Source organism: Coturnix japonica, chromosome 13 (assembly GCF_001577835.2).
Source record: "Coturnix japonica isolate 7356 chromosome 13, Coturnix japonica 2.1, whole genome shotgun sequence".
NCBI classification, from domain to species: Eukaryota; Metazoa; Chordata; class Aves; order Galliformes; family Phasianidae; genus Coturnix; species Coturnix japonica.
In genome coordinates, this window is record NC_029528.1 from 3,058,014 (window position 1) to 3,080,096 (window position 22,083).

General features: G+C 44.7%; 1 long non-coding RNA gene across 7 annotated transcripts; it reads left to right on the forward strand.

Annotated features, from left to right (window-relative positions):
* The first annotated feature begins 6,059 nt into the window (after positions 1 to 6,059).
* LOC107320212 lies at positions 6,060 to 22,075 on the forward strand. 7 transcript variants are annotated; one of them, XR_004308903.1, is made up of 9 exons: positions 6,060 to 10,230; positions 11,949 to 12,133; positions 12,611 to 13,231; positions 15,368 to 15,567; positions 16,836 to 16,992; positions 19,194 to 19,310; positions 20,065 to 20,204; positions 21,447 to 21,706; positions 21,958 to 22,075. It is a non-coding gene; the product is annotated as an uncharacterized LOC107320212 (long non-coding RNA). The 7 variants fall into 7 exon arrangements; XR_004308902.1 differs by having other exon boundaries at positions 16,855 to 16,992; XR_004308901.1 differs by having other exon boundaries at positions 12,611 to 12,716; positions 13,151 to 13,231; positions 15,368 to 16,992.
* The last annotated feature ends 8 nt before the right edge of the window (positions 22,076 to 22,083 follow it).

Sequence of the window (22,083 nt, forward strand, 5' to 3'; positions counted from 1 at the left end):
GTGAACACATGGGATAGGCTACGTGAGGAGCTTTGCCTGTCTTTGCCAGTTTTGGTGTCCTTTGCCTCTGGTTTATTTGTCCACTGTTCTGAATGAGTCTTAAGTGCTGAAGTTCTGTGCTTGGCTGGGGTTCTCACTACTGCTACAGCTCAAATAGTAGATCCAGTGAAGGAAAACATGGTTGAAAGATGCTCCCACTTACAACAGAACTGTTTTGATTGTCTCTTGTGATGCATGTGGAGCTCTCAAGTTTGGGTACCAATTAATTAATTATGCTTTTCATTTTGTCTGATGGGCACTGTAGTACAAACAGTGCAGATGAGGCTGGGAGTGAGCATCCCTTACTGGAAACCAAATATGGAACAGCAGATGCTAGAGATGGTGCTGAGAGATTGGACTTGATTAACTCTTTTGCATTGTGAGCACTGTAAATTTGGGAACTGGGTGGGCCAGACTGAAAAAGAGAGGTGACAGATGGGATGAAGGGTGGGTGATTAATAGAAATGCAAGCAAACAGCCCTGTATTAGCTTCTGCTACTTGTTTTGCAAAGTGCAGACTGAAGATGGAAGTAGAGGGAGGTGGCACAGATGGGAAGAGGGCTGAGAACCTTGTGAGCTCCAAACTGAGACAAGGCATAAGCACAGGGGATGTGAAAGTGATCAGATCTCACTGGTGGGTCAGAAGCAGAGGCATCATTTGCAGAGTGCAGGTCAGAGCAAAGCTGCCTTTTTCATGGTATGGTCTCAAAGGAGTATTTGAAGTGGAGCCTGAGTAATATCTAATGACAACCAAGGAGGAGTTGGTAGTGATGAGATATGGACAGTGTTATTTGTTGTTGTTGTCGTTGTTTTTTTCCTCTCATTTCTTAATTAGTGGTGGAAGCGGAAGGGATGTTGCAAGGGTTGATTCTGGTTAGGGGCCACTGTTGGCATTTAGAAGCTCTTACTGACGCTGCATTCTCGGGGAGTGAAGCAGAAAGGGAAATAATAATTATAAAGGCGTAAACAGTAGCATAGGCTGTAAGTGTGCCCCATGGAAGTGGAGCTACAGAGAAATGTTAGCTAGGAACCCAGACAGATGTAATGGCAGTGGCAACCTATTAGAACAGTAAGAAACCGTGAGCACAAGATTATTCAATAAAGAGCTTGCAGCAGGGAACCGCAGGGGTAGTGCTCTCCAAATGACATCATTTATGTCTCCTCTTGTTGTCATTCATTATACCATGTTATGCTGTAGATCTTATTATATGTTTCGTAACTGCAAATCTGGCCTGTGATGTGTCAGGTACAGCACAAGGACAAAAAAGACCTCAAACCCAATACAAATACCAAACCACCATTTGTTGACAAGGAGTTTGTGGTGGAAAGAGTATTCCTATGAAAAACTGCATTGTCAGTTCTATGTTGGAAGACAGTGACAAGCGGACGGCTTTCCATCCTGTTTCTCCAGGTTCAGTTTTGTAACCAGACAAATTAAATTCAACATTTGAAGTTGAAATGACTGTTGGATGAGTAGGCTGCAAATGAAACCTGAGGAGATGAGATAAATGGGGTGGCTTTAGTTTTTTCAAGGGCAAAACATTAATTTTAGATGTACAGAAAGGCTGGAGGAGGTTACATTTGGTCTTAGATTTTAGTAAGCACCAACTCTTATCCATTCTAAGCCCAAGAGGCAAACACCACATAGCCTGGTTGTTTGTGTGGCTTTCATCCATGTGAGGTCTGGCAACCACTTTTGATTTGTCTCAATGGATTCTTCCAGTGTGGAACCCAAAAATACAGCATAGGAGAAAGCTCTGGAAGGAGAAGGACTCTGCAAAGGCCCTGTGGTTGTCCAGAGCTTCCTGGAGGAGAATTCAAACCCTGGGCTCTGCCATTCATGTACAAAGATATGTTGGAGTCATCAATTTCCAAAATTTACTCTGGCTTAATTGGTTTTATTTTGGAGAATGGGCCTTATTCAGTAGAACCTGTCACCTTATTTGGTTTCCATAAAGTCCCTTCTAGCTGAAGAGGTTTCCTCATTTGTTCCATTACGTTTAACAACAGGAGAGAATTTTCCTCTCTCAACTTGCAGATTAACAATTAGAGTTAATAAAAAAAAAGATTGTCCAACAGGGTTAAGTCATTCCACTCAAGATGGATTTGACTTTTCCCTGCCAATTATTAATTTGCATGAATTTCAAAGTATGTTTTATGCTGATAAAGCTTCTTAAGGCATTTCCCCTAGAACTGTTTTAAAGAAAGTGGCACTTACATAAGTCCTTTGGAGTACTTTGTGTGCCATGGCTTTTCCTATAAATATTCGCCAGTTCATTATTGTCACTGAACTTCAAAGGTGGGTAGGTGTTGATTATTTTTACCAGTTAAAAGAGAAAAGTCTCTGGAACCTGCATACTCTTTGAATAAGCTCACGAAGCAACATGCAGCTTTCAGGTTGGCCATTATTTCCCAGGTTTCTGCTTCCTCTTCATTAGTCTTCATTTTTTGGCCACTTATATCACTGCCCGTAGAAGGCACTTGACTGACAGCAGTCCCTATCCTCCTGACCCAGAAGGCATTTTCACTCCATAGAACTTTACAAAATGCCACATTTGGAGTTAACACAGCCCTGAATGGCTGGATGGGGGCCAAGCAAACCCATCCTGCTCCATGGGACAGCCCAAATGCAATGGCTCCACAACAGAATGACTTCTTGCACAGGTTGCCCATGCTGTCCTCATTCATCATTGTTTGGCTCCTCTCTCCAAGTGCCTTGCGGTAACAAGGTCTCGTGTGTATAACATCATCTTGCTGTGACACAGAATACCCCAACATGGTGCATCATCTCACCTTGGCCGTGGCTCAGGAGATCCTGGATGTGACCTCCAGCTAATCCTGAAATTTCAGAGTATCCGTTATTACTTAGTATCACAAATGAGGTTTGCTAACTGGGGAAAAACAAGTCTGTTGCCACAAGGAATGTTTGAAGAGATCGTAAAAGGGACATCCTCTATGACAAATGACGCTTAGCAATGCCAAGAGCTACAAGAATGTTCATTAGTGGCAAAGGTTATTTGCTGCAGGTGTTGCAGAAGTCCGGAATGTTGAAGGACTGGAAGAGCTCAAAATGCATTTTCAGCTTCATAAGGGGAAAAAGGAAAAAAAGAGAAAACAAACCCCAAACATAAAATGTGTGATTCATTACTTAAAATAAGACAGTGGGTAGGAAGTGAGGGAGGGTGACTCTCATACTTTTAATTGGAAACATGTCCAAAGACCCATCTGGCATGGCTGTAAGAATGGGCAGAGCCAGCACTGCTGAACTGCACCTTGGCTCCTCTCCCGCATCACCTGGATGTCGCTGGGCTGCGGCCAGTTTGGGATCTGGGTTAGGCTGAAGTGGAAGCAATCAATTTTAGTGGGCATTAAGAGGGCTTTAATGCTCACAGCACTGAGAATTCACACCGTGTGTGGTTTGCGCTGATCTCTCAGTGGATAAACGCCCTGGGGGAACTGACTGTGATTAACTGGAGCAGGCAGCTCTGGATTTTTGGGCTGTCTGGGGTTGCACTGCTTGCAGGCACTGTGTGATCACCCAGTGCAGCTGTGGGTGGCTGAGATGGGATCAGCTCCAGGTGGTGGTGAAATCTTGGGGCATTGCGTGGTCTGGCACAAAACCTTGCCGGGGGGAGACTGGAACAGCAGAGTTTGCTCATGATGGATGATCCCTAATTTGTTTCCTCTGGAAAAGGTTGTGGAGACAAGGTTACCCTATAAATAATGTTTAGAGTGTAATTTTGTTAAATATCCTTCTCCTGCAGGAATAAATAATGTGCTCTCTCCTTTCATTATACCAGGGAGTCAGTAACACATCCTCAGGTCCAACACTGTCATTTATTTTCTATAATAAGTCTGTGTTTCTGAATTCTGTTTGTGTGTGTTTACCAGGAGGAAAACTTACTGAGTGATGCCTGATCCAGCTACAATCCTCACGGAACCGATAATCCTTTTAGAAGCACAGATTTCAGCCTGATGGTTACCAGCTCCAAAATGTCACCAGGTGATGGTGATTTGCAGTGAGGCCAATGCAGACCTGGATGGGTTTGGGATTTGTTTCAAGGGATTCATTTGTAACAGATATGTGACAATGCCGTCATATTGATTGTGAAAACAATCCACTGTGACAAACCTGTGGATGTTTTCGAGTAATTATTCCACCACTGGGCTCTGTGCTCCTTCTGTAGCCACGCTGCTCAGATGTAACTTCTGAACACCCAACAGGATAATCCCCCCTGTTGTGTGGCAGTGCCAATTTAGCAACGAGCCCTTTGCAGCCCATCGGGCTCTCAGCCAACAGTGTGAGTGACGGCTCTGATGCAGGCTTCACCTCTTAAACAAGGAGAAATGTCAACCTTCAATCAAAGAGTTTGGGAGTTTGTCATTTAAAAGAGACTAAGGGAGGAGGAAAGAGCCTTTTGTTTAAGTCTGCCTTCCACAGCTCCATAGGCTGGGGAGCAATTTTTCACCTTACAGCAAGTTTGCTGTGGTGAGGTCGCTATGGTCCCGAGAAAGCAGCATCTTCTGCTTCATGTGTGGGTGTGTTGCAAACACCAAACACCATCTGGAAGAGCTGCTCGGAGGGCACCACCTGGAGGTGTTTTGCCTGGGGCAATGTAGTGCATGCTTAGCAGCAGGATGTCTCAGCAGCCAGGCTGGTGCATCCCAGAGCAAGATGAGACGCAGTGCTCAGAGCAGGTTGGCCCTGTTACCAGCACTCACCTCAGCATCCCCACAGCATGAAAGATGGGTGAGTCTGTAGCCCTCAGGGTTGGCTGCCATGTGGGATGTTGGCAACTGCAGCACAACAAGTCAGCTTGCTTCCAAGAGCTCAGGGCTGTGTCTGGTCTGGGAGTAGACACAGTCAGTGAGTATTGTTTTCCTCTATACCCTCAGAGGTAGAAGCTCTGAAGATCTGTATGGGTGTCTCCTGATAACAGCAGGAACTTGCATTAGCAACTGCCCAGCTGCAGTCCTAGAAGCTAGAAGGACATAAAGGTGCAGGTAACATAACGTGATGCACTCTACTTGGGGAAGCAAATAGCCATTCCAACTGCCCATCAATTGTTAGATCACATCAGTATGTTCCTCCACCCAGGAGGGAAATGCTGTGTGTTGATATTTATAGAAATTAAATGGATTCTCAGTGTAAGCTGACATCCAGCTTGAGCCCCCCCAAATTCCCCTCCTGGACCATTATAGGGAAACCAGGGAACTACTGCTATTAAGAAATGATGCAAAGACGAAATGAGTGGGTTTCCCTGTCCAGGAGAGTCAGAGAAGCCTTAGTTTGGGTCCCAATTGATTTTTGTTCATTAAGGAAATGTGAGGCCCTGCCACAGACCAGCAATAGGGGAAGGACTTAAAGCCACTCTATGACTGCTGGTTCTGTGACTACCACGAGCACAGTGATGTGCCTGCCCTTAGAACTGGGAGCTGAACTCCTGGCTCCACCTGTGTAATGGGAAGACTGACATGATAGGTGGGAAACTACCTTAACTGAAAAGTCTTTTTGGCTTAAAAATACATTCCTGCCTCCCTAAGAGTGGTGCTGCAGATCACAGAATCACAGAATGACCCGGGTTGGAAGGGACCTCAATAATCATGTAGTTCCAACCCCCCTGCCTGGCAGGGCCACCAAACATACACCTTTATTAGATCAGGTTGCCCAGAGCCCCGTCCAACCTGGCCTTGAACACCTCCAAGGACGGGGCATCCACAACCTCCCTGGGCAGCCTGTTCCAGGACCTAACCACTCTCCTAGTAAAGAACTTCCCCCTAACATCCAACCTAAATCTTCACTCTTTTAACTTAAAACCATTTCCCCGTGTCCTGCTATTGTCAGCCCTTTCGAAGAGTTTACTCCCCTCCTGGGAGTAGGTTCCCTTCAGGTATTGAAAGGCTGCAATGAGGTCACCCCGCAACCTTCTCTTCTCCAGGCTGAACAAACCCAACTCCCTCAGCCTGTCCTCATAGGGGAGGTGCTCCAGCCCCCTGATCATCTTCCTGTCCCTCCTCTGGACCCTTTCCAAAATCTCCATGTCTTTCTTGTACTGAGGGCTCCACACCTGGACACAGTACAACAGATGGGGCCACACAAGAGCAGATGAGAGAGACTTGCAGAGGAGCAAAACACAGCAGTTGTGGTTCAGCAGGTCATTTGTTGTCAGGTCAGAAGCCTGGAAATCACAGACTGCAGCAGCACACTGCTTTAACCTTAAGCACAGATGTGCTGCCTTAATTGCAGGTGCTGTTTAAGTGCAGAGCCAAGTCTGTTGTAAGTTACTCTTTTTCTCTGCTGGAATTAATGAACAGATCCTGCATCATTGTTGACTGAGCAAATCAGCAGTCAGTTAAGTGCATCCTGTCAGCAGAAGGTAATTTTAATGCTAGGCCAGTGGTCTCTCTAATTAAAAGAAGCATTTATTATTTGTGTTTGGGATTGTTTCCAAGAAGGAAAACAGAGTTCGGAAAGGCTTTCAGAGCTGATTGCCTTCTGTGACCTGGTCTGTGCTTGAGGCTGATATGAGGAGGAGGAGAGAGCAGAATGAAGGATAAGGAGGAGCAGAAAGTGTTGAAAAGCTCAAATTAGTCTCTTCAGTGGAAGAGAAACAAATCAATGCCAAGAATTAGAGAAAGAGCAGACAAGGAGAGAACAGAAAGAGGAGCAGAACAAAACCAAAGAAGACAGGCAAGACATGACAGATTGGGAGGGAGGGTGGTAAAAGACAGCTGAGTGACAGGTAGGGTACCAATATAGACATGAAGACACCATCACGGGGGTCTGTATGGAGGCTAGAGAAGCACCTGGCGATGGTGACATTGATGTGGCTGTTGCTGTTTGCAGTGGAGATGGGGGAGGTGGTCCCTGGAGGTCTCCTTCAGCGCTGCTGGCAGTCAAGCATCCCATAGCCCTGTTGTCAGCCTCTATCACACTGCAGCAGTCAGACCAAAGGGATCACAAGTGGGCATCATCTCCTGCTTTGTTCCTTGCTGGTAGTTACCCAGGTGAAGGCCAGGCCTGGCCAGCAAAGCAGCTCGTTGCACTGTGTCTATAGAGAGAGAAAAAAAATGCAGCTCAGGACACCCGTAGAAATTAGAGGAAGATCTTTCCTACAGATCACTTCAAGTGCTGATATCATCATCACTTTGGGCATGATATCGTCGAGTGCATTGCCTTATGCCACCAAGATAAGACCATGTTCAGGCAGCACAAGGTCTGTAGGCAGACCTCCTCAGGTGATCTGGCATTAGTGGAAAATTAGGAGAGTTTTTCAGCATCTTAGTGCTTGTGAATAGGAACAGCAGGCTTCAAAGCTAAGTAGGAGTTGAGAAGAGCTGTTAAGTGCTCGATTAGTTGTGTGTCCCTTACGGCTTTTATGTGTGGACAGATAGCAGTCACTGTATTCATGAGTCAAGATGAGTTTCTATAGTTTTCCACTGCTGCAGAAAAACCCTCAGGGATCCTCCCAGGGTTCCCTGGTGTGTCCATCTGCTGTTCAATAAAAGCTTAAGTAAATTCCTCATTATCGTTCCACTCCTGGGGAGTTTCTTGCCTTTGACATGGAAGCGAATGGCCAAGAGTGGCAGAGAGTGACCACAGTATCCTCAAACACCAGAAACCATTGCTTGCATACTGCAGAGTACTGACCATTCATGTGTTAGAGTGTTTGAATGTCACGTTGATGGGTGTAATGTTTTCCTCCCTCTTGTAACTGTAAGATTACTCTGGATACTGCCTGTTGTGATGGAGCTGTGTATGGGATGATGCACAGCACATCTGTGTCTTTCTGCTCTCATGGACCAGTCAGCACCGTTCAGGATGGGGCCCTGTGGTGGCATCAGTTACCGAGGAAACTGCCTCTATAGAAGTGCAACACGTTTCTATTAGCAACAGCAGCTCCGGCATGTGTGTTAGAGCATTTAAACACCTCATTATTGAAATGCATTTGTTTGTGGGCTTTTACACGTCTGGAGGCTGTACAGTGTGAGGTGGGAAAGTGGGCAGGTAATGGAGCAGGAGGGGAGAGCACGATTCTCACATGCACCTGGGAAGGAACTGGGGAGCTGCACACACCAGCAGAGCAGGGAGCTCTTCCAGCCAGAGCTGTGCCTCACAGCCACCCCAAAAACGCAGAGCCACCAAAACCAGACCAGAATCCTCCTCCCAGGTCAAGATGGATGCTCCACATAGTGAAGGTGTGAGGGATAACACAGGACTCTTATGGGGCAGTTCTCCTTCAGAACAAACAGGATGCTGCCAGCGTGATCCTGCAGCTGTTTCTCATAGGTACACAGAGATGGAAACAATCTCTGCCCGATGACAAAAGCAGTGCATGAAGAGCATTTCCTACACCTCCCACCAGCCGAGGCACTGAGCTCCAATGGCACAGGTGAATTCAGTGGGACCAGTCTTAGGAAGGCAAGTCATTGCTTATTTCTCTTGGGCACCGCATGGCACCCCAAATGGGGAAACACTGACCCCATAAGGAAGGATTGGGTGCATGAGGTGCAGTACTGTGAGGTGAGTGCGTGGCAGTGAGGAGCAGCTCTGTGCTTTCATCCACTGTGAACAAAGATGAAAGGCATGGCTCTCACCTGAGAAAAGCAGTTTGGGAAGTTTTTTCTCTATTTGTTCCATGTCCCAAGGAGGCTTTTAAATTTCCTTTGGAAAATAGGCTGCAATCACACAGGGAAATGGTGTGTGAAAGGCTGGGGCAGTAATCGTCCATGAAATGAACATCCAAAGTGAGATCCAGAATATAGGAACATGTTTAATGTGAACCTTGTGTTCCACTGCTGGAAAGGTCGCATCTACAGGCAGGTGTGCTCTCATTAAAAGAAACAAGCCTAGATAGCACACAGGGTGCAGGTGGTGAAACTAAATTGAGGTTCGTCTCAGGTTCTGACTTCTCCTTGCACGCAGACGTCACTCCCACTAAGCAGAACTATCATTTTCTGCAGAAGAGGAACTGACTCCAAAAGCAGCGCTGAGTGCTGACAGCTCATTAGTTGCTGTTGTTTGGTAGCTCACAGCAAGTCATAAAAGCAGAGCCAAACGGAGGGCAGCTCGGGTAGGGAGATTAACATTGATATCTGAAGCTGTCATTCCCCCACGTTGTATTTATGTTGGGCACTTCTGGTCATTTCTGGTACATCTTTCCCAGCTGGCATGGCTTGCTCGCTATCAGACTCACCCAGCATGCCAAACTGTATTTGTTTCTTCACAGAATCATGGAATTGAGTTGGAAGGGACCCTTAAAAGCCATCTCATCCAACACCCCTGCAATGAGCAGATATGCCCACAACTCAGGCTTGTGGTTTCGCATTTTATTTTGTATTTCTTGTGGTTTTATACATCATTTTGTCTCCCTGAGAGGAGAGGCTAAACCCATTTGTGTATTGCCACAGGTGCAACATGTGGCTTTCAAACAGCAGATGAGTTCCCTCTGTGTATTATTGGGTAAGCCATAATGAAATAAGGGGCAAGGAATGAGCCCTTCTGCATGTGGATGACAGAAACACCTACAGGGCAAAGCCAGGTGGAGTGCGATTGTGCTGCTGTACCCACCTCTAATCACCTTCATTCTCTGCAGTGAGAAGGTGCTGGTGCTGCTGAGACCCACCTGCCTGCAAATCTGCTTCTCCTGAGCCATCTAATGTTGATGAATTACTGTAAATGTGCTTATAATTACTTGCCTAATTACAAGTGCCTTCACAGATGATTTTGCTAGCACTTAATGGAAATAAAGTAAAGCATCTGAAGCTATAGTAATGGAAATATAGAGCAATGTGATAGCATAATATTAACAAAACCAAAGCTGGGCACAAAGCTCTGGTGGGCCCTCCTATAGAATCATAGAATACCCCATATTGGAAGGGATCCATAAGGATCACTGAGTCCAGCTCCTGGTTCCACACAGAAGCATGGCACCACCAGAAAAATGCACAAGTAAGTGGGTTTTTTTTTCCATCAGATATCTATTTTTTTCTAACTGTTTTTTGTTCTTATGCTGACAGGTGCTCTGAATAAGGCCTCTGTTTGTCTTTTTTTCCTTCTGCTATGAAGTGGGAATTGTGGAGCAGTCATTTCTGAATGAAGACAGTTCTGTCCAACGTTTTGGCTTGCCTGGAGCGTATTGAGCAAAGAGGAATTGTCCTTGGCCACCTGTAAAATGTGTTAGTTTTAAGGTATGTATGTAACAAAACTTCTTTTATTTTTTTAATGTCTTTTATTGAAACATGAAAGAAAAAAGAGGGCAGCAAACCCCTAAAACTAGCAAATTGGATGTGTGTGGTCTGGTACATGGGGGTCCTCGGAGAGGAGTGACATGGAGAAGCCATGGAGCAATTGGGCTCTTCATTGCTGACAAAGAGCAGAGCGCCTTGCAGTAGCCCAGACCCAGCAGGTGGGGCAGGAAAACTCTCCTCTGTGGCAGGAGGGGTGGAGGTGACGTTAGCCAGACCTTGGGGACCTTCCATGGCCTCGATGAGAGCACTTCTGTTTATAAATCAGCATCCACTTCCCAGGAAAATGGTTTTGATGTTGACTTCAGACATCCTCTCTGTGGGAACAGCCCAGCCTTTGCCTTGCCCCAGAGACAATAGAAGGAAGACAAGCACAATGGACGCATGTGCTAAACACTTTAATGAGCACTTCCACACCATTCTCCTGTGTTTCCCCGCATCCCATGAGTCAATAAGCACCTCATGCAGCTTTCTAGATAGTGCACAGTAAACTGATAGGGCTGTGGACTAGTCCAAGCATTTGGCCTCATTCACTGACTAAAAGAATGGAGATGTGAGCTTGTTTTGTTCCCTATATGTTAACTCCGTAGAGCATTTTCTTTGCATCTGTAAACTTTCTACCATCAAATTATGCTTAAAATATTTTAAGTGAAATTACACGCATTTGTGCAAAAAGTCACTGTGGTAAATTTTGCACAAGTCTGCATTGCTGTGCACAAGCAGAGACTTGATTTATCTGCACCTGCAGACAGAGCCCTGCATCTCTCTGGTTCATTTTGAATAGCAAATTAACGAATGTATGTAAATTACTGGTGATTATAATCCAATTTCCATTGTTCTCCATGTTTGCGGTGCTGCTCTGCGATGCGTGGAGTTCTCGGTGAGAAGTTCTGCAAGTTCTGTATAAGAAATTCAGCAGTTAGAATTGTTACTTGGGAGAATTCTATTGCCTGGAGACAGGGCTTTTAAATTATGGCTGATGTTTTGCATTGTATATGGAAATTTTTCATCTCCAGCTATCTCATAGGTATTTAGATCAGATAGACTTAGTTATTCCCAAACCGCTCAGGCTTTCTCTTCCAATTCACTCTCCTTGGGAATAGTTCTTATGATTTATGTAAATTGCAAATTATCAGGCTTCAGAACATTTATTTATTTTTAATGATATTTACATACATTGAGGAACCAGCAACAGGTCCTGAAGGAAGGGACGTGGATACCAAAACCCTACAAAGAGAAGAGGAGTGTGAGTAGAGAGGGTTTGAGTCCCATTCCTTCAGACATTCATAAATTACAAATGTGTTGCTTTGGGGTAAAATTCTGCCACAAGTATTTGTGTTCAAGGAACTTATAGACATTGTACTAAGAGACACAGTTTAGTGGGGAAATAGTGGTGTTAGGTGGATGGTTGGACTTTGATGGTCTTGGATGTCTTTGCTAGTGCTGGTGATTCTATGACTATGATGTGAACCCACTGAAGCCAACTACTACAGCATAGTGCGCCTGGCTCTGAGGCATTGATTATGCTGGCTCAGGAACTTCTCTGTCACTTCTGTCCTGCCAACTGTCTTACTGTCATTTGATGGGTAGACAGTTGGACTTAGATGATCTCAGTGCTCTTTTCCAACCTTAATGATTCTATGATTGTGTTTTATTAACAGCTTTGTAATCACCTGAGCCTGTGAAAACCTCATATCTCAACATACATGACCTGATTCTCAACCTCATGGTCTACATCCATGCTAAGGAACACCAGCCCCACTGGGCACTCAGCTCAGCCTTGCAGACTCCTGTTGCCTTCTCTCCACTCTGGATATTGATTTTCCTGCCAGGGCAACCTGAGATGGTGAGGCAGAAGGGATGGCAGTGTTGTTCTCATCTTGGTGAACGCTGTGATGTCACCTGTGCTCTTCTAAGCAATATTTATCCTTTCATTTGTAGGTGGAAAAAAGAAGCTTTAGGAAGTACTTCATCCCTCTGCCAAATCAGTCTTTTCTGAGTTCTGAGGGCCCAGGGTACTTTGTCAGAGCAGGAATGTTCTCTGTTGCCCTTTATAGCTTCAGTCATAATTTTCCCTGTTGTTTGCATGATAAACTCCAAACCGTAGCTCAGTTGGCAGCTCAGTATCTCTTTAAATCACATCCAGTTTCTCGTGTGCCATTAATATTTTATTTATGTTGTATTACATTTCGCAATAGTCTCCATGCCAACAGTTCATGCCAGAAGCAATGTATGACAGAATAATTTAAGTCCCCGGCGCTACGAGCTCTTTCTCTTTAGCTGGTGTCATTAAGTCAGACTCGGTTTGTCCTTTCTCTTGCAGTGTCAGAAAGCCAAGACTGGATGTGTGGATTTGTACCTCCTGACACTGCCCTGGAGGGGACAGCAGGAAGAGCCAGAGCAGTGCTGTCACCTGCTCTGTGTTTGAGGTGACAGCAGCAAATCTCCTATGGGGAACTGCTTTCTATTGCTCCTTGGCTTTGCAGAGATGAATGAGGACCTCATTCCAAATCAGCCTGCTGGCATCTTCCGAGCCCTTTGTTTCTTGAGCCTGTCCCAGCAGGGACTATGCAGCCTGGGCTATTTGCTGGCTGCTCTTTGATCCATGGGAGACCTCACAGCATGAAAGAAAGGCAGGAGCATCTTTCTTACGCGTGATGCTCACAGTGTTGTCCACAAGTGAGCACAAACCTATGGAGGGATGCAATAGTTCTGCTGGCACAGATGAATATTCTGTCCTCAGGACATGCAGAAACTCTTGCTTGTAGCACTGCACCAGCCTAACTACACCACTACTTCTCTCATTCCCATCTATGTAATTATTTCATTGTTTCGCTATTAATGTTGTTCATTTTTACTGTAGCATTCTACCTACTTCTGCTACTGTTAAACAAATCCTTCTGATACTGGACCACAGAAGAAGCCCCTGGGACACAATACAAAGGTGAGCTTAGCTCTTTCTTAGCTGTATGGTCAGTCACTGGCACAGGCTGCCCAGGGAAGTGGTGGAATCCCCATGCCTGGAGGTGTTCGAGAACTGGAGATGTGGCAAGTGGGGATGTGGTCAGAGGGCATGGTGGGGATGGCTTGGTGTTGGACTTGGTGATCTTAGTGGTCTTTTCTAACCTTAATGATGGCTATGACTCTATATGCACAGAATGATTCTATACACATCATCAGTATTGAGGGTCATATTTGTAATTCCAACCCTTATTGGATGTTCATAAAAGGCTACAGTATGGTTAGTACACAACCCCACAGGTCTTCCAGGAGGGGACTACTCTGCTGAGCCTGAAAGGCTTCCATCCTGCCCTCTCTGGTTTGACCACACCAGCATGGGATAAATGCAAATACCAACAAGAAACAAGTGAAAAACCTAGTAGAAAAAAAGTAATTAAAAAAAAACATAAATTACTGAAGTTATATAGGAGAAGAATCAACAGGAGAGTGCAGTAAAAATGGAGAGTCAGAGGAGAGAGAGCAGCAGAAAAGCATGAGTGTGTTTCTCTGTATGACATAAAGAGGTTGCAAGGGACCCCTGTGGGACTCTTTGGGAACGCAAAGTCTGGACAAAATAATGTAGTAATGAGGCTAATCTGATGCCACAGAGGAAACAAGTGGCACTAAAAATCCTTCAGGCTCCTGTGGTCTGGCAGATTCAAGTTTTCAACCACAACGTTCTTAAAATCCCAAGTCTCCAAGACCAAGAGATGGTATTAATCACAAGTTGGCCAAGGGCACAGATCCAGGAATCGCAGCTGCCTTCGTCAGCCCCTGTACCAGCGGGGATTCAAGAAATATGAGTTTACTGGAGGTGCTGTGGAGTTAGCACAAATCATCCCAGGGAGGAATCTGTCCATAAACAGTTACCTCTGTGCAAACAAATAGGATGGAAGAGAAAGAGCAAGGCAAAAACTGCAGTTTGTATACGTGGCTTCATTGATCTTTCTGTGCCAATTAATGTCAACTAAGAATGCATCCTTGGAGACCACCAAGAGCACAGTAGGTATACTCACCTTACTTGAGATCACAGGGACCTTTTCAGACTTATGGTATCCACCACACTAATCATCTTGTTTGTCGTGTTAAAAATCTACAGCAGAGAAGAAATTGATGTATCTAACTGACACTTGCCATTTACACTGAGGGAATATCCATCTGCTTCAGTCACCCAAATCTATTCTCTGTCTTGTTATTATTTTTCAGTTCTGTGCTTTGTGAAATATAATGGGTGATGTCCTTGCTTATTTTTCCCAACTAACAATTGCTTTGCAGATCAAGCTGCAAGCAGTCCTATGGCTTTCTGACTTGGCAGGGTGGTGAAAGTTCTGCCAAAGTGTCATGCAGTCTCTGCTGCGAAATCTGACAATTGAAGAAGTTCCATCCCAATCCCAGTAGTGATGGGTTTTGATCCCCTGTTAAATGCACTTCTATTTTGGCTCCGACAGATACTGGTGAAATAAATGAAATCTACAATCCTCTCTGCGTATGGGAGGGCATTAGATGATTCATTGGCTTGGAGCGTGCTAGCAGGCATCCTTTGCACATCTTGTGTTGCTGTAATGGGTAGTTTGCAGCTGTGGGATCATTGCTATATTTTGTAGTTTTCTTCTATCATTAGCTGTTAAAGGAATAGAAGACCACAGTCAGGTTTGTATTAAACTACAAGTTCTTGTTTTTAGTGGCACCACCTGGGGATTAAAACAGATGCTGTCACGCTGCACAGTTAGCCTCAAAACAGGAGAGTTGTAATGATTATGTGATCAAAGCTCCTCGCTTTGTTCAATTGTGCAATAATTACAAATGGAAACATTCTAAACAAGCAATGTGGGCTGTGACACACACAGGAGGGCAAACCTAGTCCCCAAAGCCTTTATTGAGTGGATTAGAGATGGGGAAACCTTCCACAGCTTCTTCTGAGGAGAAAACACGGGTAAAGGCTGCTGCAAATGATCCTGCAGTACCTCCTGGGCCATGAAAATACCCTGTAGTTACCAAGTGGGTAGTACTGTGAATGCCACATATTCACAATGAACAGATCCATTGTTAATATAAAACTGATCTTTTGTGACCATTTCAGCTCCCTCTGCTTGGTGTATTCCTGCCTCCCCAGAGGCTGACTGGGACATCTTCATCCAAAGGAAAATGTATTTACATGGAAGATGGACGTCAAGTGATGTTTTCCAGCCATTTCAGGCACTGTACTGCTGGTACACGGTTTCAGAAGTTGCCCTTAAGGGCTTTTGGACCCTGTCCTCCTTCTCCTCCTGCCACTGCCAGGTAAGTCTCCTGTGAATATTAATTGACATCAACATGAAGTGTGATTTTGTTACCCAGCTGTAGCCTCGTGCAGGTCAGTGTATGTTCATGGTGTGCAAACAGCAGTCGTCAATGGATGGATTTATGGTGAGATTTATGGTACTTCTGTATAAAGCTGTCCAATAGAGTATCCATGATAAAAACACTGTGGTTAATGATAAATTTTATCTTCCTCCTTCAAAAAAAGCATGAGAAGTGCTAAGATTAAGCTGAGGCTGGAGGCTAATAGAAGAAAGGCAAAGGCACATTGAGGAGTTCCATCCCTGCAGCCCTCCTGTTTGCATGGAGCCCTTTTAATAACTGAATAAAGCACTGTTCTTCCAATTCACTTTCTAAAATAAACCATCCAGATGGCTGTAAGACAAAACCTAGTCGTCAAGCTGAGTAATGTGTATTTTGAGCACATTAACAATGGAACATGTAGAATTGTGCTGAATTATGCAGAACGTCACTCAAAAAGATACACATGCAGAAGCAGGAATATCACAAGCATCAGACAGTCGTGGTTCATGATGTCATTCTGGGTCTAACCAGAAGGAAAGTGTGTTTTACAATAAGGGTGGTGAGGCATTGCCACAGTCTAACCACAGAAGTGGTACTTGCTCCATCCCTGGAGACACTCAAGGTGTCTGCCTACATAACCTGAGCACCTGGTGGAGCTGTGGGTGCCCCTGTTCATTGCAGGTGAGTTGGACCTAATGACCTTTAAGAGTCCCTTCCAATTCAAATGATTGTATGATACAGTGCTGAGTGAAGATTAATGTAATCTTTTTCTTTTCTGAGGGGAGGTGAAGAGGACAGACAGATGTTCTTATAGTCAGTGTGAATACAATTATTTGGCTGAGCCAACACTGGGTTTCTTCTCTGCTGCTTCCCCCCTTGATGTCCAATTCAAACTTGGAAAAAAACCTGAAAATCAGAAAGACTCATAGAGAGAGGAAGGCAAAACCCAGACATTCTGCTGGGGCTGCATGTGTGAAGAACGTCATCAAGAGATTTTCCTGCCCACTCTGCCCAAACTCATAAAACTCGCAGCAAAAGAGCTGGGGAGTGCAGAAATGAGTGCCTGATGGCTCCATGTTACGCTCAGTAGGATGTTTGATGTGTATTTAAAACAGCTTTGACTGCCTGAATGGCAACAAATGGTCACAAGGTCTGTAACCTGAGGGTGGTTGGACGGGTCTTGCTGGCTCCCCCCAGTGCTTTCTGTTTCCTGACTTCACTCCTAGAGCTTCCCAACTCCCACAGGAATCCAAGCTCTCAGTGCCCAGCGTTGTGGGGGCACAGCCTGCAAACTGCAGAACTCCTGCTGAGAAAAACATCACCTGGAACTGTTTGTCCACTGCACGGCAATTTTCATAAGCAGACTTTGTGCCGAAGTACAGCGTGAGTAATTGCTTTATTTATTTTCCTTTACCCGAATGCAATTCTTATTTGCTGTGAAATCAAGTCCCTTCCCTAGCTGGAAGCAAGCGAGCGACTTTAGTGTGTAGGAAGACTATAGTGGCACAGCAGAAAAATGAAACTACCAGAAGCTCTTGAGGAATAAATTCAAACCCTCATTAATCCCTGTGGGCTGCATCTCCAATCTGAATTTTATGGAATGTGGGCAGTGTTTTCAATGCAATGGAATTGGTTGGCTTCAAGGGCTGGTTTAAATGATGCCAACATGGCTCTGAACCACAGTCCTTTGCCCAAGGAAGATGCAGGCTGGGGTTATTCCCAAGTATGTGCCCAGAACTCAGCTTTGCTGGAAAGCTCTGAGGCTTGAAGTAGTGGGTCTGACACAGAGCTGCTGATGGGCTGGCTTTGATTTCTTGGATATTTGCTCATACAGTTATTGTGTGCTTCCGAAATGTTTTATTATTATTACTACTCCTATCATAATTATTGTTCTCCTTATTATTATCATTATGACTTCCTTATTTGGGACAACTCAGCTTTCTGCTGTAAAATTCCAATTAAAATCAAAGAAAGCTTTGTGGATGCCGTCCCACTATTTCTGTGTCACTTCTGCATCTCATCGAGATCTCAGAGGAGTCTCTGAAGGTGCATCTTGGAGACCTAAATGTCAGGAATGAGTATAAACCAGGTTTGGAGCAGGAGGGGTGCGCTGACTCTGGAGCTTTTGTCTGACTCTTAATTGCAATTGGGAGCACAAAATTCACTGGTTTAAGCTGTCATAATGCAAAGATTTCTGACTCATCACTGCAAGAACAGCAAGAAATAAATTTCTGGAAGTATAGTTTATTACTGAAGTGGTGTCTTTTGCTAAGGACGGCCTATGTACCTTGGAAGAGTGAAGGCTAAGGGCTATAACTCCTTCTCCAAGATATACGCATGACAAAGGGAGTTCCAATTAGCATTTGGAAAGGGTGCAAGGGAGTGCATTGTAGGCGAGCAGGGGCTGGCCCGCTGCTGCCCTTAGATTGATATCCCAAGTATTCTGGTACTTAGAATCACTGAATGGTTTGGGTTGGAAGGGACCTCAAGGCACCCCCAGCCCCAACCCCTCCTGCTATGTGCACTGACACCTTGAATAGCCCAGGTGCCCGCAGCCCCCTCAGCCCATCCCTGAGCACTGCCAGCAATGGGCATCCACAGCTCTCCAGGCAGCCCATGCCAGGCTCTCACTGCCCTCATAGTGAAGAATTTCTTTCTATTTTTGGATCAAAATCTCCTTATCGAATATGTCTGCATTCTGCACCTTAAATGTAGGTATGTTGCCTGTTTTGGTGGTGATGCTATTAAAACTCAAAGGATGGCTTGAGAAAACCCTTCATAGTTATGTGAGATGGTGACAGGGATGTGATTTTGTTTTCAATTTAGAATGATTTCTTTTTTACTTATATAGGTATGGATAGGAGCATCACCTATTATATTGACTTAAGTGTAAAACGAAGTCACGCTGTTTCTGAAGTATGAATATCTAAACCTCCCATTTGGGTCAGCAGCAGGTGGTGGTTTGAGCACAGTTGGTCCTAAGGACAACATACAGTCCAAATTTTGCTGATGGAGATTTTTATCTCCACACGGGTGGGAATAAGTGCCAAGCACTGAAAGATGTGGTCCCGTGGGAGCAAGGAATCTGTTTTCCACGAAGCAAGGCAAAGAATTGAAACCCATCTCAGCATGAATCAGATTCAAGCAGGGAAATGCTGACTTTCCCCCTTAGCAAGAACTCATCGGTTCCACCATCCCTCAGTTTAACGGCACTTTTAGAAAGAGAAGAGGTAAAAAAAAAAAAGAGAGAGAGTGGGAGAGAAACCAACCTGCAGAAAGAGGATTTCTTTGCTCCTGTAGCTGCTGCTTCCCTTTGGAAGCCGGGCTCTGCGCATCGCTTGGTGCTGAGCGCTGCCTACCGGTCCCGGCGCGACGTGCAGCCCCAGCCCCGCTTCGCAGCGCTCCGAGAAAGGGCAGATAAAGATCTCCTGATCTAATCAGCGGTTGCTCTCCTCTCAGACCACCCGGGGCCACAGGGCTTGTGGGGTTATTGCGGGTTGTGGCCGTTGTTTTAACTTATAGCGTGACATTTCTTCCTCCCGTTTCAAATTGCACCTTTCCCTCTCTGTCGTTTGCTCCCTTAGGAAGAGCTGCAGACATGAACCTCCTAATGCAAGATGTTGGAGAAACGTTATGGAAAATGCAGCTTTGGTGCCATGCCTAGATAACAGCAAGGGTGTTAACAGGCACACAATGCATGGGTAAGCATCTTTAACACATACAAAACTCTCCCAAATTGTGTCTTTTTACTCTGCAGTGAATATCCCTTCTAAGGAGCTGTCATTTGCTATTCACTTACTGTCATTCTTGAATCTCAAAAACACTGCTTTTCAGCAGTCAGATATTGCCAGAAAACCACGAGCTGGATTCTTTCTTATAAGTGACCCCAGTGACAAAACTGGCAGCCCCTATTTGGCTCAGGGCTGGCCTAGTTGTCACCCCCAAAAGCTTCAGGTTCGATGATGCTGTGAGGTGTGGCACAGAGATGGTGATGCTCAGGGACCTGGGGGGAAAAGCGACCAGAATGGAAGTCTCTGAGATGTGAGTTCATGTGGATGTGAGGTTGGGAAGATGAGTGGGGCGGCTTTCTGAAGGACTGTTCTACTGGCCTGGAAGGCTACAAGTATGATTGACAAAATCAGTCAGTATTGTTTCTAAATGGAGGCGCACAGCAAGCTCTGTTGGAGGATGAATGCACTTCTGTTTCTTTTGTCTGGGAATCATCACCATGCGAATTTAATCCCTAGTCTGCTCTTATATTAGAAAAAAAAAGGTGAGTTTTTAAACTTGGTGGAAGTAAAGTAATGCTTACCATAGAGTAAAATGGAACTGAGAGGGAGAGCACAGCAGCTGTCAGACACAGGTAGAGGTTTCCTTTGGGGATTTGTTTCTCTCTTTCAAGATGCAATATGCTATGAAGTCTATGTATGTGCCATTGTCTTTGATGTACTGAAGGGTGACATTCATCCTCTGGAAGATCTCAGCCTTCAGCCTTTTGCTTCCTCAGTATGTGTGGACCAATTGCCCAGAGTGAGGACAAATGGCTGCAGCAGGGAAATTCATCTCAGCACCAGATCCCTCGTCCCTCCTGCTGGGTAAGTCCTAATTAAATCCTTGCATCAATATAATTAATCGTTAGTATGAGAATTACATATTAGTCTGCATTATAGTCAATACTGCTTAAATATTAACAAGTTGTTAGCTATTCACTAACCTTTTAAGCCCTTCCAAATCCTCTTTATCACACTGCATGTTTGTGTTAAATCTCTCTCAAGTGACCTTAAGTAAGTGAGCATGCTTTTACTTGCTGCTAAATACACTGCAAGCTCCCCATCCAGTTCAGCTATTTGGCTGCTTTGGCCATTATCTCCCTTTCTGTTTGCACTGATTTAACTGTAGTGAAGAGATCTCAGTGTTGATGTGAAGCCCACCTGTGATGCAGTGATGGGCTGTCCCCTCCTGAGTCCTCAGTGTCTCCTTTATTTAATTAGGCCAGCTTCTTTGGCTCTCTGGAAGATATGGAATCCACTATGAATTTGTTCAAGAAATAGAACCCCCACATTTCAAGCCAGCCCGTGACTAATGATGGGGGATGGCACAGGGGGCTGCACACACCAGATCTGCTCCTTTCTGGGTCCCAACTGCTCTGATATTTCCTCTCCAAAATCCCTGACTTCTCTCAGGGATCATTTAGTAAGGTTCTTAACTTTAATTTCTTATAAACAGAGTTCATTAACCATGCAATGAATTTAACATCATTTCTGCTCATAGCACATGAATACATAGCATGCAGCTTCCTTGCTGCATGGTATTCCTGGGACCAGATGAGGAAAGTGCTTTGCAGAAGTGGGATTTTGCTTGTTGTAAGGGCAACTGTTGATCACAGCCTGAATCTCTCATTAACCACCTGAGGCAATGATGGGTCAGCTGCGGGAGCACAGGTGAAGGTAATTGAGCTGTGCTCCCAGAAGGGTTGGAGCTTGACTCCACCTCTCCTAGATCCCATTTAAGGGCTGATCACCACTAAGGCAGCATCTCTTTCTGGAGATTGCTCCTTTGTGGAGTTTTTGTGGTGAGCCTCAACATTGGTGAGCATCGATCTCAACTGAAAGCCTCAGCACTGCTGAGTCTTTTCTTATATACCCTCTGCTTATCCATTTACTCTGTAATTACAACTATACCCCCGTATTATTCCAACTATACACATGACAATATATATATTGTCATGAATATTAATACAAAAAAGCCTCAGTACCTGGATAGTTCATGGAATGTAAATGCAAAAAAGGGGAAGAAGCACATTTTTCCAACTGTGTTTTTCTCTGTGCATCTTTCAGTTTCCTTTTGAAGTCCTAGAAAATGTGATGCTCTTTCATAGCAAATTCCTGTATGTGGAGCAGGGCTGTGCTGCTTTGCTCACCCCACCAGTCACAGGGCAACTGTGCCCTCCATCGCTCTACAAAGCTCCTCCCACCGTTCTGCTATTTGTGCTGACCAGAGCATGCACAGATGCAATACTCAGCACCAGAACACTTCCTTCTTCAACACAGGACCTTAGGACAAATCCTATAGTGTGCTGCATCTAAATAGGCAAAATGTAAGTGTATCATTGCATTTCTGCTTACCTTCCTTATCTGACTCAATAAGTAGTATAATGAGAAATAGAAATTATGGTTAATGTTATTTCCTTAGCATTAAGGGATTCATCATAACACTACATTGCAAGAACCATCATGCAAAAGTAGCAGATTTCCCACTGTAGTTTTAGAAATGCATTAATACTGATGACAATACTAATAATTTCAAATGAAGTTTCCTTAAGTTCATTCCCTTGTGATATACTTTCAGTTTTGCCTTTTGACTCTGCCGAACTTCAGAAGTTTTATGGCAAAATTGCTTCTTTGGATGATTTCATTATTAACGCTGCAGAAAAGCACCAAAATATTTGGGATACCCCAAAAGATCAGGCAAGTA